Source organism: Oncorhynchus mykiss, chromosome 16, assembly GCF_057628025.1.
Source record: "Oncorhynchus mykiss isolate SJ-2025 chromosome 16, ASM5762802v1, whole genome shotgun sequence".
Classification (NCBI taxonomy): Eukaryota; Metazoa; Chordata; class Actinopteri; order Salmoniformes; family Salmonidae; genus Oncorhynchus; species Oncorhynchus mykiss.
The window spans coordinates 39646690-39664889 of record NC_143037.1 but is presented as its reverse complement, the minus strand read 5'-3'; the positions used below and the strand labels follow the sequence as shown (position 1 = coordinate 39664889).

The 18200-nt window shown below is 41.1% G+C and overlaps 5 non-coding genes across 5 annotated transcripts; all 5 read right to left on the bottom strand.

Annotated features, from left to right (window-relative positions):
- Positions 1–1268: 1268 nt before the first annotated feature.
- Positions 1269–1351, bottom strand: trnal-cag (transfer RNA leucine (anticodon CAG)). The gene has a single exon. It is a non-coding gene; the product is annotated as a tRNA-Leu (tRNA).
- Positions 1352–3094: 1743 nt separating this feature from the next.
- Positions 3095–3177, bottom strand: trnal-cag (transfer RNA leucine (anticodon CAG)). The gene has a single exon. It is a non-coding gene; the product is annotated as a tRNA-Leu (tRNA).
- A 7224-nt stretch (positions 3178–10401) lies between these two features.
- trnal-cag (transfer RNA leucine (anticodon CAG)) lies at positions 10402–10484 on the bottom strand. The gene has a single exon. It is a non-coding gene; the product is annotated as a tRNA-Leu (tRNA).
- Positions 10485–14052: 3568 nt separating this feature from the next.
- On the bottom strand, positions 14053–14135 carry trnal-cag (transfer RNA leucine (anticodon CAG)). The gene has a single exon. It is a non-coding gene; the product is annotated as a tRNA-Leu (tRNA).
- Positions 14136–17704: 3569 nt separating this feature from the next.
- Positions 17705–17787, bottom strand: trnal-cag (transfer RNA leucine (anticodon CAG)). Its single transcript has one exon. It is a non-coding gene; the product is annotated as a tRNA-Leu (tRNA).
- Positions 17788–18200: the final 413 nt, after the last annotated feature.

Genomic DNA, 18200 nt, shown 5'->3' with positions numbered 1-18200 from the left:
TGTTCTTCCCGCCAATACAATCCACTGACAACGACCGACGAGTTCTGCGTTCCGAGATTATTTTTGTTATTTGCCTGTTTGGGGCCCGCCTGTGAAATTGCGCGATTCTTGCAATTCTCTTTCAGCCTCTCATCAACTAGCTGTTTTTGCAGAATATTACAAATACGATAGTTATTCACTACTCATATTAACTAGGTGTCATTTACGTTACCTTAAGTCATTCATTTTTCAACTGGATTTTACAAAGGTGCATGACATGCAGGCGCTAAAAAGTTGTCAGGAGGGGGTTTCAAACCATGCCTATAGGGGAGTCTGCGACCTGAATGACTTAATGGTTATTTTCAATGCAATCGAGTTTTTCTTTTTCTTTTAGGGTTTAACAAGGTTTCTCACCTGTTACCTGTGGCTTGACTTTAGATGTGGCCAGTTCGATTACCCTGCAGACTATAAGAGTGTCTTCAGAATATGGCCAATTTGACATGAATTTAAAAATGCCTCAGATAGGACCAAAAAAGTGTCTGGAGCTTCCCGTCAGGGTAAGAGTGACAACAGGTTTCCACATGTCAAAATGGGGGAAATCTTAGCAAATGGCTTCATGGTTATTCATGAGAATCGTGTTGTTGTATTGTTGAGTGTATCATGGGATCTCACCTGAAATCTGTGGCTTGACTACAAACCTGTAACCTATGCTACTGTGGCCTATAGAGCTAGAAGGCTGGATAACCAGGTGTGTAAAGGTGTGAAGTGGGACAGATGGCCTGCAGTCCTATCCCAAATGGACAACTAATCCATATGTACTTGCGGAGATCTGAGAGGATGCAATTGGTATAAGAAACACGACTAAACTTCAACCTCCGGAGGGGTCAAAAAAATGCATTTTCATTGTCGGCAGGATTTGAACCTGCGCAGGAAGATCCTAATGGATTTCTAGTCCATCGCCTTAACCACACGGCCACGACAACGTTGACAGAAGAAAACAAGCTTGTTAGGAGTGAATGGGCCAACAGGCATAGCCTACAGAAAGTGAAATTTAACAACTGAAAGATAATGCAGTAACTCATTATAATGCAATAACACAAAATGTTCCCCTCATTCATTTGTTATTAAGTCCAGCTGTTTTCTTATTTAACCTTGATCTTTGCTCAGCTCCAGAAGGTCTGCATTTGAGAGTGTTTATTATGAATTGTTATTTCACTGTGTGAAGTTGTTATTTCATCATTCTTATTATTACTGCTGAGCAGCATGACTCCTGAGAGGCACTAAAAAACTGTCAGAAGTGGGATTTGAACCCACGCCTCCATGGGAGACTGCGACCTGAACGCAGCGCCTTAGACCGCTCGGCCATCCTGACTACAGCACAGTAACGGGGTATCGGGTTAAAGTGTATGCGGTAAAAGTAGAAATATGAACAACGCTCTAAAATCACCACAGAGACCAGAACAACTATGCACGATACTGACTTGCACTTTCAATAGTCATTTGTTTTTATAAATTAAAAAGTCCAGTCATTGATTTAACCTCAATATGGCCTTCAATGGGAAAGAGTAGTAAATCGTCATTGAATGAGCGCTAAACTGGCATCAGAATATGGCCATTCTGATATAAATTATGAAATTCCTCAGATAAGACTGAAAAAGTGTCTGGAAATATCAGCAACCATCAGGGTAAGAGTGACAACAGGTCCACATGGGGGAAATCCTTACAAATGGCTTAATGAGTCATTTCAACGCAATCGTGTTATTATTTATTTTCAGGGTTTAACAAGGCAGCTCACCTGTGATTTGACATTAGATGCGGCGACTTTGATTACCCTGCAGACGATATTTTTGTTCTTCCCGCCAATACAATCCACTGACAACGACCGACGAGTTCTGCGTTCCGAGATTATTTTTGTTATTTGCCTGTTTGGGGCCCGCCTGTGAAATTGCGCGATTCTTGCAATTCTCTTTCAGCCTCTCATCAACTAGCTGTTTTTGCAGAATATTACAAATACGATAGTTATTCACTACTTATATTAACTAGGTGTCATTTAGGTTACCTTAAGTCATTCATTTTTCAACTGGATTTTACAAAGGTGCATGACATGCAGGCGCTAAAAAGTTGTCAGGAGGGGGTTTCAAACCATGCCTATAGGGGAGTCTGCGACCTGAATGACTTAATGGTTATTTTCAATGCAATCGAGTTTTTTCTTTTTCTTTTAGGGTTTAACAAGGTTTCTCACCTGTTACCTGTGGCTTGACTTTAGATGTGGCCAGTTCGATTACCCTGCAGCCTAAGAGTGTCTTCAGAATATGGCCAATTTGACATTAATTTAAAAATGCCTCAGTTAGGACCAAAAAAGTGTCTGGAGCTTCCCGTCAGGGTAAGAGTGACAACAGGTTTCCACATGTCAAAATGGGGGAAATCTTAGCAAATGGCTTCATGGTTATTCATGAGAATCGTGTTGTTGTATTGTTGAGTGTATCATGGGATCTCACCTGAAATCTGTGGCTTGACTACAAACCTGTAACCTATGCTACTGTGGACTATAGAGCTAGAAGGCTGGATAACCAGGTGTGTAAAGGTGTGAAGTGGGACAGATGGCCTGCAGTCCTATCCCAAATGGACAACTAATCCATATGTACTTGCGGAGATCTGAGAGGATGCGATTGGTATAAGAAACACGACTAAACTTCAACCTCCGGAGGGGTCAAAAAAATGCATTTTCGTTGTCGGCAGGATTTGAACCTGCGCAGGAAGATCCTAATGGATTTCTAGTCCATCGCCTTAACCACTCGGCCACGACAACGTTGACAGAAGAAAACAAGCTTGTTAGGAGTGAATGGGCCAACAGGCATAGCCTACAGAAAGTGAAATTTAACAACTGAAAGATAATGCAGTAACTCATTATAATGCAATAACACAAAATGTTCCCCTCATTCATTTGTTATTAAGTCCAGCTGTTTTCTTATTTAACCTTGATCTTTGCTCAGCTCCAGAAGGTCTGCATTTGAGAGTGTTTATTATGAATTGTTATTTCACTGTGTGAAGTTGTTATTTCATCATTCTTATTATTACTGCTGAGCAGCATGACTCCTGAGAGGCACTAAAAAACTGTCAGAAGTGGGATTTGAACCCACGCCTCCATGGGAGACTGCGACCTGAACGCAGCGCCTTAGACCGCTCGGCCATCCTGACTACAGCACAGTAACTGGGTATCGGGTTAAAGTGTATGCGGTAAAAGTAGAAATATGAACAACGCTCTAAAATCACCACAGAGACCAGAACAACTATGCACGATACTGACTTGCACTTTCAATAGTCATTTGTTTTTATAAATTAAAAAGTCCAGTCATTGATTTAACCTCAATATGGCCTTCAATGGGAAAGAGTAGTAAATCGTCATTGAATGAGCGCTAAACTGGCATCAGAATATGGCCATTCTGATATAAATGATAAAATTCCTCAGATAAGACTGAAAAAGTGTCTGGAAATATCAGCAACCATCAGGGTAAGAGTGACAACAGGTCCACATGGGGGAAATCCTTACAAATGGCTTAATGAGTCATTTCAACGCAATCGTGTTATTATTTATTTTCAGGGTTTAACAAGGCAGCTCACCTGTGATTTGACATTAGATGCGGCGACTTTGATTACCCTGCAGACGATATTTTTGTTCTTCTCGCCAATACAATCCACTGACAACGACCGACGAGTTCTGCGTTCCGAGATTATTTTTGTTATTTGCCTGTTTGGGGCCCGCCTGTGAAATTGCGCGATTCTTGCAATTCTCTTTCAGCCTCTCATCAACTAGCTGTTTTTGCAGAATATTACAAATACGATAGTTATTCACTACTCATATTAACTAGGTGTCATTTACGTTACCTTAAGTCATTCATTTTTCAACTGGATTTTACAAAGGTGCATGACATGCAGGCGCTAAAAAGTTGTCAGGAGGGGGTTTCAAACCATGCCTATAGGGGAGTCTGCGACCTGAATGACTTAATGGTTATTTTCAATGCAATCGAGTTTTTTCTTTTTCTTTTAGGGTTTAACAAGGTTTCTCACCTGTTACCTGTGGCTTGACTTTAGATGTGGCCAGTTCGATTACCCTGCAGACTATAAGAGTGTCTTCAGAATATGGCCAATTTGACATGAATTTAAAAATGCCTCAGATAGGACCAAAAAAGTGTCTGGAGCTTCCCGTCAGGGTAAGAGTGACAACAGGTTTCCACATGTCAAAATGGGGGAAATCTTAGCAAATGGCTTAATGGTTATTCATGAGAATCGTGTTGTTGTATTGTTGAGTGTATCATGGGATCTCACCTGAAATCTGTGGCTTGACTACAAACCTGTAACCTATGCTACTGTGGCCTAAAGAGCTAGAAGGCTGGATAACCAGGTGTGTAAAGGTGTGAAGTGGGATAGATGGCCTGCAGTCCTATCCAAAATGGACAACAAATCCCTATGTACTTGCGGAGAGCTGAGAGGATGCGATTGGTATAAGAAACATGACTAAACTTCAACCTCCGGAGGGGTCAAAGAAATGCATTTTCATTGTCGGCAGGATTTGAACCTACGCAGGAAGATCCTAATGGATTTCTAGTCCATTGCCTTAACCACTCGGCCACGACAACGTTGACAGAAGATTACAGGCTTGTTAGGAGTGAATGGGCCAACAGGCATAGCCTACAGAAAGTGAAATTTAACAACTGAAAGATAATGCAGTAACTCATTATAATGCAATAACACAAAATGTTCCCCTCATTCATTTGTTATTAAGTCCAGCTGTTTTCTTATTTAACCTTGATCTTTGCTCAGCTCCAGTAGGTCTGCATTTGAGAGTGTTTATTATGAATTGTTATTTCACTGTGTGAAGTTGTTATTTCATCATTCTTATTATTACTGCTGAGCAGCATGACTCCTGAGAGGCACTAAAAAACTGTCAGAAGTGGGTTTTGAACCCACGCCTCCATGGGAGACTGCGACCTGAACGCAGCGCCTTAGACCGCTCGGCCATCCTGACTACAGCACAGTAACTGGGTATCGGGTTAAAGTGTATGCGGTAAAAGTAGAAATATGAACAACGCTCTAAAATCACCACAGAGACCAGAACAACTATGCACGATACTGACTTGCACTTTCAATAGTCATTTGTTTTTATAAATTAAAAAGTCCAGTCATTGATTAACCTCAATATGGCCTTCAATGGGAAAGAGTAGTAAATCGCCATTGAATGAGCGCTAAACTGGCATCAGAATATGGCCATTCTGATTTAAATGATAAAATTCCTCAGATAAGACTGAAAAAGTGTCTGGAAATATCAGCAACCATCAGGGTAAGAGTGACAACAGGTCCACATGGGGGAAATCCTTACAAATGGCTTAATGGGTCATTTCAACGCAATCGTGTTATTATTTATTTTTAGGGTTTAACAAGGCAGCTCACCTGTGACTTGACATTAGATGCGGCGACTTCGATTACCCTGCAGACGATATTTTTGTTCTTCCCGCCAATACAATCCACTGACAACGACCGACGAGTTCTGCGTTCCGAGATTATTTTTGTTATTTGCCTGTTTGGGGCCCGCCTGTGAAATTGCGCGATTCTTGCAATTCTCTTTCAGCCTCTCATCAACTAGCTGTTTTTGCAGAATATTAAAAATACGATAGTTATTCACTACTCATATTAACTAGGTGACATTTACGTTACCTTAAGTCATTTATTTTTCAACTGGATTTTACAAAGGTGCATGACATGCAGGCGCTAAAAAGTTGTCAGGAGGGGGTTTCAAACCATGCCTATAGGGGAGCTGCGACCTGAATGACTTAATGGTTATTTTCAATGCAATCAAGTTTTTTCTTTTTCTTTTAGGGTTTAACAAGGTTTCTCACCTGTTACCTGTGGCTTGACTTTAGATGTGGCCAGTTCGATTACCCTGCAGACTATAAGAGTGTCTTCAGAATATGGCCAATTTGACATGAATTTAAAAATGCCTCAGATAGGACCAAAAAAGTGTCTGGATCTTCCCGTCAGGGTAAGAGTGACAACAGGTTTCCACATGTCAAAATGGGGGAAATCTTAGCAAATGGCTTAATGGTTATTCATGAGAATCGTGTTGTTGTATTGTTGAGTGTATCATGGGATCTCATCTGAAATCTGTGGCTTGACTACAAACCTGTAACCTATGCTACTGTGGCCTATAGAGCTAGAAGGCTGGATAACCAGGTGTGTAAAGGTGTGAAGTGGGACAGATGGCCTGCAGTCCTATCCCAAATGGACAACTAATCCCTATGTACTTGCGGAGATCTGAGAGGATGCGATTGGTATAAGAAACACGACTAAACTTCAACCTCCGGAGGGGTCAAAAAAAAGCATTTTCGTTGTCGGCAGGATTTGAACCTGCGCAGGAACATCCTAATGGATTTCTAGTCCATCGCCTTAACCACTCGGCCACGACAACGTTGACAGAAGAAAACAGGCTTGTTAGGAGTGAATGGGCCAACAGGCATAGCCTACAGAAAGTGAAATTTAACAACTGAAAGATAATGCAGTAACTCATTATAATGCAATAACACAAAATGTTCCCCTCATTCATTTGTTATTAAGTCCAGCTGTTTTCTTATTTAACCTTGATCTTTGCTCAGCTCCAGAAGGTCTGCATTTGAGAGTGTTTATTATGAATTGTTATTTCACTGTGTGAAGTTGTTATTTCATCATTCTTATTATTACTGCTGAGCAGCATGGCTCCTGAGAGGCACTAAAAAACTGTCAGAAGTGGGATTTGAACACACGCCTCCATGGGAGACTGCGACCTGAACACAGCGCCTTAGACCACTCGGCCATCCTGACTACAGCACAGTAACTGGGTATCGGGTTAAAGTGTATGCGGTAAAAGTAGAAATATGAACCACGCTCTAAAATCACCACAGAGACCAGAACAACTATGCACGATACTGACTTGCACTTTCAATAGTCATTTGTTTTTATAAATTAAAAAGTCCAGTCATTGATTTAACCTCAATATGGCCTTCAATGGGAAAGAGTAGTAAATCGTCATTGAATGAGCGCTAAACTGGCATCAGAATATGGCCATTCTGATATAAATGATAAAATTCCTCAGATAAGACTGAAAAAGTGTCTGGAAATATCAGCAACCATCAGGGTAAGAGTGACAACAGGTCCACATGGGGGAAATCCTTACAAATGGCTTAATGAGTCATTTCAACGCAATCGTGTTATTATTTATTTTTAGGGTTTAACAAGGCAGCTCACCTGTGACTTGACATTAGATGCGGCGACTTTGATTACCCTGCAGACGATATTTTTGTTCTTCCCGCCAATACAATCCACTGACAACGACCGACGAGTTCTGCGTTCCGAGATTATTTTTGTTATTTGCCTGTTTGGGGCCCGCCTGTGAAATTGCGCGATTCTTGCAATTCTCTTTCAGCCTCTCATCAACTAGCTGTTTTTGCAGAATATTAAAAATACGATAGTTATTCACTACTCATATTAACTAGGTGTCATTTACGTTACCTTAAGTCATTTATTTTTCAAACTGGATTTTACAAAGGTGCATGACATGCAGGCGCTAAAAAATTGTCAGGAGGGGGTTTCAAACCATGCCTATAGGGGAGTCTGCGACCTGAATGACTTAATGGTTATTTTCAATGCAATCGAGTTTTTTCTTTTTCTTTTAGGGTTTAACAAGGTTTTTCACCTGTTACCTGTGGCTTGACTTTAGATGTGGCCAGTTCGATTACCCTGCAGCCTAAGAGTGTCTTCAGAATATGGCCAATTTGACATGAATTTAAAAATGCCTCAGATAGGACCAAAAAAGTGTCTGGAGCTTCCCGTCAGGGTAAGAGTGACAACAGGTTTCCACATGTCAAAATGGGGGAAATCTTAGCAAATGGCTTAATGGTTATTCATGAGAATCGTGTTGTTGTATTGTTGAGTGTATCATGGGATCTCATCTGAAATCTGTGGCTTGACTACAAACCTGTAACCTATGCTACTGTGGCCTATAGAGCTAGAAGGCTGGATAACCAGGTGTGTAAAGGTGTGAAGTGGGACAGATGGCCTGCAGTCCTATCCCAAATGGACAACTAATCCCTATGTACTTGCGGAGATCTGAGAGGATGCGATTGGTATAAGAAACACGACTAAACTTCAACCTCCGGAGGGGTCAAAAAAAAGCATTTTCGTTGTCGGCAGGATTTGAACCTGCGCAGGAACATCCTAATGGATTTCTAGTCCATCGCCTTAACCACTCGGCCACGACAACTTTGACAGAAGAAAACAGGCTTGTTAGGAGTGAATGGGCCAACAGGCATAGCCTACAGAAAGTGAAATTTAACAACTGAAAGATAATGCAGTAACTCATTATAATGCAATAACACAAAATGTTCCCCTCATTCATTTGTTATTAAGTCCAGCTGTTTTCTTATTTAACCTTGATCTTTGCTCAGCTCCAGAAGGTCTGCATTTGAGAGTGTTTATTATGAATTGTTATTTCACTGTGTGAAGTTGTTATTTCATCATTCTTATTATTACTGCTGAGCAGCATGGCTCCTGAGAGGCACTAAAAAACTGTCAGAAGTGGGATTTGAACACACGCCTCCATGGGAGACCGCGACCTGAACGCAGCGCCTTAGACCGCTCGGCCATCCTGACTACAGCACAGTAACTGGGTATCGGGTTAAAGTGTATGCGGTAAAAGTAGAAATATGAACCACGCTCTAAAATCACCACAGAGACCAGAACAACTGTGGACGATACTGACTTGCACTTTCAATAGTCATTTGTTTTTATACATGAACAAGTCCAGTCATTGATTTAACCTCAATATGGCCTTCAATGGGAAAGAGTAGTAAATCGTCATTGAATGAGCGCTAAACTGGCATCAGAATATGGCCATTCTGATATAAATGATAAAATTCCTCAGATAAGACTGAAAAAGTGTCTGGAAATATCAGCAACCATCAGGGTAAGAGTGAAAACAGGTCCACATGGGGGAAATCCTTACAAATGGCTTAATGGGTCATTTCAACGCAATCGTGTTATTATTTATTTTCAGGGTTTAACAAGGCAGCTCACCTGTGACTTGACATTAGATGCGGCGACTTCGATTACCCTGCAGACGATATTTTTGTTCTTCCCGCCAATACAATCCACTGACAACGACCGACGAGTTCTGCGTTCCGAGGTTATTTTTGTTATTTGCCTGTTTGGGGCCCGCCTGTGAAATTGCGCGATTCTTGCAATTCTCTTTCAGCCTCTCATCAACTAGCTGTTTTTGCAGAATATTAAAAATACGATAGTTATTCACTACTCATATTAACTAGGTGTCATTTACGTTACCTTAAGTCATTTATTTTTCAACTGGATTTTACAAAGGTGCATGACATGCAGGCGCTAAAAAGTTGTCAGGAGGGGGTTTCAAACCATGCCTATAGGGGAGTCTGCGACCTGAATGACTTAATGGTTATTTTCAATGCAATCAAGTTTTTTATTTTTATTTTAGGGTTTAACAAGGTTTCTCACCTGTTACCTGTGGCTTGACTTTAGATGTGGCCAGTTCGATTACCCTGCAGCCTAAGAGTGTCTTCAGAATATGGCCAATTTGACATTAATTTAAAAATGCCTCAGTTAGGACCAAAAAAGTGTCTGGAGCTTCCCGTCAGGGTAAGAGTGACAACAGGTTTCCACATGTCAAAATGGGGGAAATCTTAGCAAATGGCTTCATGGTTATTCATGAGAATCGTGTTGTTGTATTGTTGAGTGTATCATAGGATCTCACCTGAAATCTGTGGCTTGACTACAAACCTGTAACCTATGCTACTGTGGCCTATAGAGCTAGAAGGCTGGATAACCAGGTGTGTAAAGGTGTGAAGTGGGACAGATGGCCTGCAGTCCTATCCCAAATGGACAACTAATCCATATGTACTTGCGGAGATCTGAGAGGATGCGATTGGTATAAGAAACACGACTAAACTTCAACCTCCGGAGGGGTCAAAAAAAAGCATTTTCGTTGTCGGCAGGATTTGAACCTGCGCAGGAAGATCCTAATGGATTTCTAGTCCATCGCCTTAACCACTCGGCCACGACAACGTTGACAGAAGAAAACAAGCTTGTTAGGAGTGAATGGGCCAACAGGCATAGCCTACAGAAAGTGAAATTTAACAACTGAAAGATAATGCAGTAACTCATTATAATGCAATAACACAAAATGTTCCCCTCATTCATTTGTTATTAAGTCCAGCTGTTTTCTTATTTAACCTTGATCTTTGCTCAGCTCCAGAAGGTCTGCATTTGAGAGTGTTTATTATGAATTGTTATTTCACTGTGTGAAGTTGTTATTTCATCATTCTTATTATTACTGCTGAGCAGCATGACTCCTGAGAGGCACTAAAAAACTGTCAGAAGTGGGATTTGAACCCACGCCTCCATGGGAGACTGCGACCTGAACGCAGCGCCTTAGACCGCTCGGCCATCCTGACTACAGCACAGTAACTGGGTATCGGGTTAAAGTGTATGCGGTAAAAGTAGAAATATGAACAACGCTCTAAAATCACCACAGAGACCAGAACAACTATGCACGATACTGACTTGCACTTTCAATAGTCATTTGTTTTTATAAATTAAAAAGTCCAGTCATTGATTTAACCTCAATATGGCCTTCAATGGGAAAGAGTAGTAAATCGTCATTGAATGAGCGCTAAACTGGCATCAGAATATGGCCATTCTGATATAAATGATAAAATTCCTCAGATAAGACTGAAAAAGTGTCTGGAAATATCAGCAACCATCAGGGTAAGAGTGACAACAGGTCCACATGGGGGAAATCCTTACAAATGGCTTAATGAGTCATTTCAACGCAATCGTGTTATTATTTATTTTCAGGGGTTAACAAGGCAGCTCACCTGTGACTTGACATTAGATGCGGCGACTTTGATTACCCTGCAGACGATATTTTTGTTCTTCCCGCCAATACAATCCACTGACAACGACCGACGAGTTCTGCGTTCCGAGGTTATTTTTGTTATTTGCCTGTTTGGGGCCCGCCTGTGAAATTGCGCGATTCTTGCAATTCTCTTTCAGCCTCTCATCAACTAGCTGTTTTTGCAGAATATTAAAAATACGATAGTTATTCACTACTCATATTAACTAGGTGTCATTTACGTTACCTTAAGTCATTTATTTTTCAACTGGATTTTACAAAGGTGCATGACATGCAGGCGCTAAAAAGTTGTCAGGAGGGGGTTTCAAACCATGCCTATAGGGGAGCTGCGACCTGAATGACTTAATGGTTATTTTCAATGCAATCGAGTTTTTTCTTTTTCTTTTAGGGTTTAACAAGGTTTTTCACCTGTTACCTGTGGCTTGACTTTAGATGTGGCCAGTTCGATTACCCTGCAGCCTAAGAGTGTCTTCAGAATATGGCCAATTTGACATGAATTTAAAAATGCCTCAGATAGGACCAAAAAAGTGTCTGGAGCTTCCCGTCAGGGTAAGAGTGACAACAGGTTTCCACATGTCAAAATGGGGGAAATCTTAGCAAATGGCTTAATGGTTATTCATGAGAATCGTGTTGTTGTATTGTTGAGTGTATCATGGGATCTCATCTGAAATCTGTGGCTTGACTACAAACCTGTAACCTATGCTACTGTGGCCTATAGAGCTAGAAGGCTGGATAACCAGGTGTGTAAAGGTGTGAAGTGGGACAGATGGCCTGCAGTCCTATCCCAAATGGACAACTAATCCCTATGTACTTGCGGAGATCTGAGAGGATGCGATTGGTATAAGAAACACGACTAAACTTCAACCTCCGGAGGGGTCAAAAAAAAGCATTTTCGTTGTCGGCAGGATTTGAACCTGCGCAGGAAGATCCTAATGGATATCTAGTCCATCGCCTTAACCACTCGGCCACGACAACGTTGACAGAAGAAAACAGCCTTGTTAGGAGTGAATGGGCCAACAGGCATAGCCTACAGAAAGTGAAATTTAACAACTGAAAGATAATGCAGTAACTCATTATAATGCAATAACACAAAATGTTCCCCTCATTCATTTGTTATTAAGTCCAGCTGTTTTCTTATTTAACCTTGATCTTTGCTCAGCTCCAGAAGGTCTGCATTTGAGAGTGTTTATTATGAATTGTTATTTCACTGTGTGAAGTTGTTATTTCATCATTCTTATTATTACTGCTGAGCAGCATGGCTCCTGAGAGGCACTAAAAAACTGTCAGAAGTGGGATTTGAACACACGCCTCCATGGGAGACTGCGACCTGAACGCAGCGCCTTAGACCGCTCGGCCATCCTGACTACAGCACAGTAACTGGGTATCGGGTTAAAGTGTATGCAGTAAAAGTAGAAATATGAACCACGCTCTAAAATCACCACAGAGACCAGAACAACTGTGCACGATACTGACTTGCACTTTCAATAGTCATTTGTTTTTATACATGAACAAGTCCAGTCATTGATTTAACCTCAATATGGCCTTCAATGGGAAAGAGTAGTAAATCGTCATTGAATGAGCGCTAAACTGGCATCAGAATATGGCCATTCTGATATAAATGATAAAATTCCTCAGATAAGACTGAAAAAGTGTCTGGAAATATCAGCAACCATCAGGGTAAGAGTGAAAACAGGTCCACATGGGGGAAATCCTTACAAATGGCTTAATGGGTCATTTCAACGCAATCGTGTTATTATTTATTTTTAGGGTTTAACAAGGCAGCTCACCTGTGACTTGACATTAGATGCGGCGACTTCGATTACCCTGCAGACGATATTTTTGTTCTTCCCGCCAATACAATCCACTGACAACGACCGACGAGTTCTGCGTTCCGAGGTTATTTTTGTTATTTGCCTGTTTGGGGCCCGCCTGTGAAATTGCGCGATTCTTGCAATTCTCTTTCAGCCTCTCATCAACTAGCTGTTTTTGCAGAATATTAAAAATACGATAGTTATTCACTACTCATATTAACTAGGTGTCATTTACGTTACCTTAAGTCATTTATTTTTCAACTGGATTTTACAAAGGTGCATGACATGCAGGCGCTAAAAAGTTGTCAGGAGGGGGTTTCAAACCATGCCTATAGGGGAGTCTGCGACCTGAATGACTTAATGGTTATTTTCAATGCAATCAAGTTTTTTATTTTTATTTTAGGGTTTAACAAGGTTTCTCACCTGTTACCTGTGTCTTGACTTTAGATGTGGCCAGTTCGATTACCCTGCAGCCTAAGAGTGTCTTCAGAATATGGCCAATTTGACATTAATTTAAAAATGCCTCAGTTAGGACCAAAAAAGTGTCTGGAGCTTCCCGTCAGGGTAAGAGTGACAACAGGTTTCCACATGTCAAAATGGGGGAAATCTTAGCAAATGGCTTCATGGTTATTCATGAGAATCGTGTTGTTGTATTGTTGAGTGTATCATGGGATCTCACCTGAAATCTGTGGCTTGACTACAAACCTGTAACCTATGCTACTGTGGCCTATAGAGCTAGAAGGCTGGATAACCAGGTGTGTAAAGGTGTGAAGTGGGACAGATGGCCTGCAGTCCTATCCCAAATGGACAACTAATCCATATGTACTTGCGGAGATCTGAGAGGATGCGATTGGTATAAGAAACACGACTAAACTTCAACCTCCGGAGGGGTCAAAAAAATGCATTTTCGTTGTCGGCAGGATTTGAACCTGCGCAGGAAGATCCTAATGGATTTCTAGTCCATCGCCTTAACCACTCGGCCACGACAACGTTGACAGAAGAAAACAAGCTTGTTAGGAGTGAATGGGCCAACAGGCATAGCCTACAGAAAGTGAAATTTAACAACTGAAAGATAATGCAGTAACTCATTATAATGCAATAACACAAAATGTTCCCCTCATTCATTTGTTATTAAGTCCAGCTGTTTTCTTATTTAACCTTGATCTTTGCTCAGCTCCAGAAGGTCTGCATTTGAGAGTGTTTATTATGAATTGTTATTTCACTGTGTGAAGTTGTTATTTCATCATTCTTATTATTACTGCTGAGCAGCATGACTCCTGAGAGGCACTAAAAAACTGTCAGAAGTGGGATTTGAACCCACGCCTCCATGGGAGACTGCGACCTGAACGCAGCGCCTTAGACCGCTCGGCCATCCTGACTACAGCACAGTAACTGGGTATCGGGTTAAAGTGTATGCGGTAAAAGTAGAAATATGAACAACGCTCTAAAATCACCACAGAGACCAGAACAACTATGCACGATACTGACTTGCACTTTCAATAGTCATTTGTTTTTATAAATTAAAAAGTCCAGTCATTGATTTAACCTCAATATGGCCTTCAATGGGAAAGAGTAGTAAATCGTCATTGAATGAGCGCTAAACTGGCATCAGAATATGGCCATTCTGATATAAATGATAAAATTCCTCAGATAAGACTGAAAAAGTGTCTGGAAATATCAGCAACCATCAGGGTAAGAGTGACAACAGGTCCACATGGGGGAAATCCTTACAAATGGCTTAATGAGTCATTTCAACGCAATCGTGTTATTATTTATTTTCAGGGGTTAACAAGGCAGCTCACCTGTGATTTGACATTAGATGCGGCGACTTTGATTACCCTGCAGACGATATTTTTGTTCTTCCCGCCAATACAATCCAATGACAACGACCGACGAGTTCTGCGTTTCGAGATTATTTTTGTTATTTGCCTGTTTGGGGCCCGCCTGTGAAATTGCGCGATTCTTGCAATTCTCTTTCAGCCTCTCATCAACTAGCTGTTTTTGCAGAATATTACAAATACGATAGTTATTCACTACTCATATTAACTAGGTGTCATTTACGTTACCTTAAGTCATTCATTTTTCAACTGGATTTTACAAAGGTGCATGACATGCAGGCGCTAAAAAGTTGTCAGGAGGGGGTTTCAAACCATGCCTATAGGGGAGTCTGCGACCTGAATGACTTAATGGTTATTTTCAATGCAATCAAGTTTTTTATTTTTCTTTTAGGGTTTAACAAGGTTTCTCACCTGTTACCTGTGGCTTGACTTTAGATGTGGCCAGTTCGATTACCCTGCAGCCTAAGAGTGTCTTCAGAATATGGCCAATTTGACATTAATTTAAAAATGCCTCAGTTAGGACCAAAAAAGTGTCTGGAGCTTCCCGTCAGGGTAAGAGTGACAACAGGTTTCCACATGTCAAAATGGGGGAAATCTTAGCAAATGGCTTCATGGTTATTCATGAGAATCGTGTTGTTGTATTGTTGAGTGTATCATGGGATCTCACCTGAAATCTGTGGCTTGACTACAAACCTGTAACCTATGCTACTGTGGCCTATAGAGCTAGAAGGCTGGATAACCAGGTGTGTAAAGGTGTGAAGTGGGACAGATGGCCTGCAGTCCTATCCCAAATGGACAACTAATCCATATGTACTTGCGGAGATCTGAGAGGATGCGATTGGTATAAGAAACACGACTAAACTTCAACCTCCGGAGGGGTCAAAAAAATGCATTTTCGTTGTCGGCAGGATTTGAACCTGCGCAGGAAGATCCTAATGGATTTCTAGTCCATCGCCTTAACCACACGGCCACGACAACGTGGACAGAAGAAAACAAGCTTGTTAGGAGTGAATGGGCCAACAGGCATAGCCTACAGAAAGTGAAATTTAACAACTGAAAGATAATGCAGTAACTCATTATAATGCAATAACACAAAATGTTCCCCTCATTCATTTGTTATTAAGTCCAGCTGTTTTCTTATTTAACCTTGATCTTTGCTCAGCTCCAGAAGGTCTGCATTTGAGAGTGTTTATTATGAATTGTTATTTCACTGTGTGAAGTTGTTATTTCATCATTCTTATTATTACTGCTGAGCAGCATGGCTCCTGAGAGGCACTAAAAAACTGTCAGAAGTGGGATTTGAACACACGCCTCCATGGGAGACTGCGACCTGAACGCAGCGCCTTAGACCGCTCGGCCATCCTGACTACAGCACAGTAACTGGGTATCGGGTTAAAGTGTATGCGGTAAAAGTAGAAATATGAACCACGCTCTAAAATCACCACAGAGACCAGAACAACTGTGCACGATACTGACTTGCACTTTCAATAGTCATTTGTTTTTATACATGAACAAGTCCAGTCATTGATTTAACCTCAATATGGCCTTCAATGGGAAAGAGTAGTAAATCGTCATTGAATGAGCGCTAAACTGGCATCAGAATATGGCCATTCTGATATAAATGATAAAATTCCTCAGATAAGACTGAAAAAGTGTCTGGAAATATCAGCAACCATCAGGGTAAGAGTGAAAACAGGTCCACATGGGGGAAATCCTTACAAATGGCTTAATGGGTCATTTCAACGCAATCGTGTTATTATTTATTTTTAGGGTTTAACAAGGCAGCTCACCTGTGACTTGACATTAGATGCGGCGACTTCGATTACCCTGCAGACGATATTTTTGTTCTTCCCGCCAATACAATCCACTGACAACGACCGACGAGTTCTGCGTTCCGAGATTATTTTTGTTATTTGCCTGTTTGGGGCCCGCCTGTGAAATTGCGCGATTCTTGCAATTCTCTTTCAGCCTCTCATCAACTAGCTGTTTTTGCAGAATATTAAAAATACGATAGTTATTCACTACTCATATTAACTAGGTGTCATTTACGTTACCTTAAGTCATTTATTTTTCAACTGGATTTTACAAAGGTGCATGACATGCAGGCGCTAAAAAGTTGTCAGGAGGGGGTTTCAAACCATGCCTATAGGGGAGTCTGCGACCTGAATGACTTAATGGTTATTTTCAATGCAATCAAGTTTTTTATTTTTATTTTAGGGTTTAACAAGGTTTCTCACCTGTTACCTGTGGCTTGACTTTAGATGTGGCCAGTTCGATTACCCTGCAGCCTAAGAGTGTCTTCAGAATATGGCCAATTTGACATTAATTTAAAAATGCCTCAGTTAGGACCAAAAAAGTGTCTGGAGCTTCCCGTCAGGGTAAGAGTGACAACAGGTTTCCACATGTCAAAATGGGGGAAATCTTAGCAAATGGCTTCATGGTTATTCATGAGAATCGTGTTGTTGTATTGTTGAGTGTATCATGGGATCTCACCTGAAATCTGTGGCTTGACTACAAACCTGTAACCTATGCTACTGTGGCCTATAGAGCTAGAAGGCTGGATAACCAGGTGTGTAAAGGTGTGAAGTGGGACAGATGGCCTGCAGTCCTATCCCAAATGGACAACTAATCCATATGTACTTGCGGAGATCTGAGAGGATGCGATTGGTATAAGAAACACGACTAAACTTCAACCTCCGGAGGGGTCAAAAAAATGCATTTTCGTTGTCGGCAGGATTTGAACCTGCGCAGGAAGATCCTAATGGATTTCTAGTCCATCGCCTTAACCACTCGGCCACGACAACGTTGACAGAAGAAAACAAGCTTGTTAGGAGTGAATGGGCCAACAGGCATAGCCTACAGAAAGTGAAATTTAACAACTGAAAGATAATGCAGTAACTCATTATAATGCAATAACACAAAATGTTCCCCTCATTCATTTGTTATTAAGTCCAGCTGTTTTCTTATTTAACCTTGATCTTTGCTCAGCTCCAGAAGGTCTGCATTTGAGAGTGTTTATTATGAATTGTTATTTCACTGTGTGAAGTTGTTATTTCATCATTCTTATTATTACTGCTGAGCAGCATGACTCCTGAGAGGCACTAAAAAACTGTCAGAAGTGGGATTTGAACCCACGCCTCCATGGGAGACTGCGACCTGAACGCAGCGCCTTAGACCGCTCGGCCATCCTGACTACAGCACAGTAACTGGGTATCGGGTTAAAGTGTATGCGGTAAAAGTAGAAATATGAACAACGCTCTAAAATCACCACAGAGACCAGAACAACTATGCACGATACTGACTTGCACTTTCAATAGTCATTTGTTTTTATAAATTAAAAAGTCCAGTCATTGATTTAACCTCAATATGGCCTTCAATGGGAAAGAGTAGTAAATCGTCATTGAATGAGCGCTAAACTGGCATCAGAATATGGCCATTCTGATATAAATGATAAAATTCCTCAGATAAGACTGAAAAAGTGTCTGGAAATATCAGCAACCATCAGGGTAAGAGTGACAACAGGTCCACATGGGGGAAATCCTTACAAATGGCTTAATGAGTCATTTCAACGCAATCGTGTTATTATTTATTTTCAGGGGTTAACAA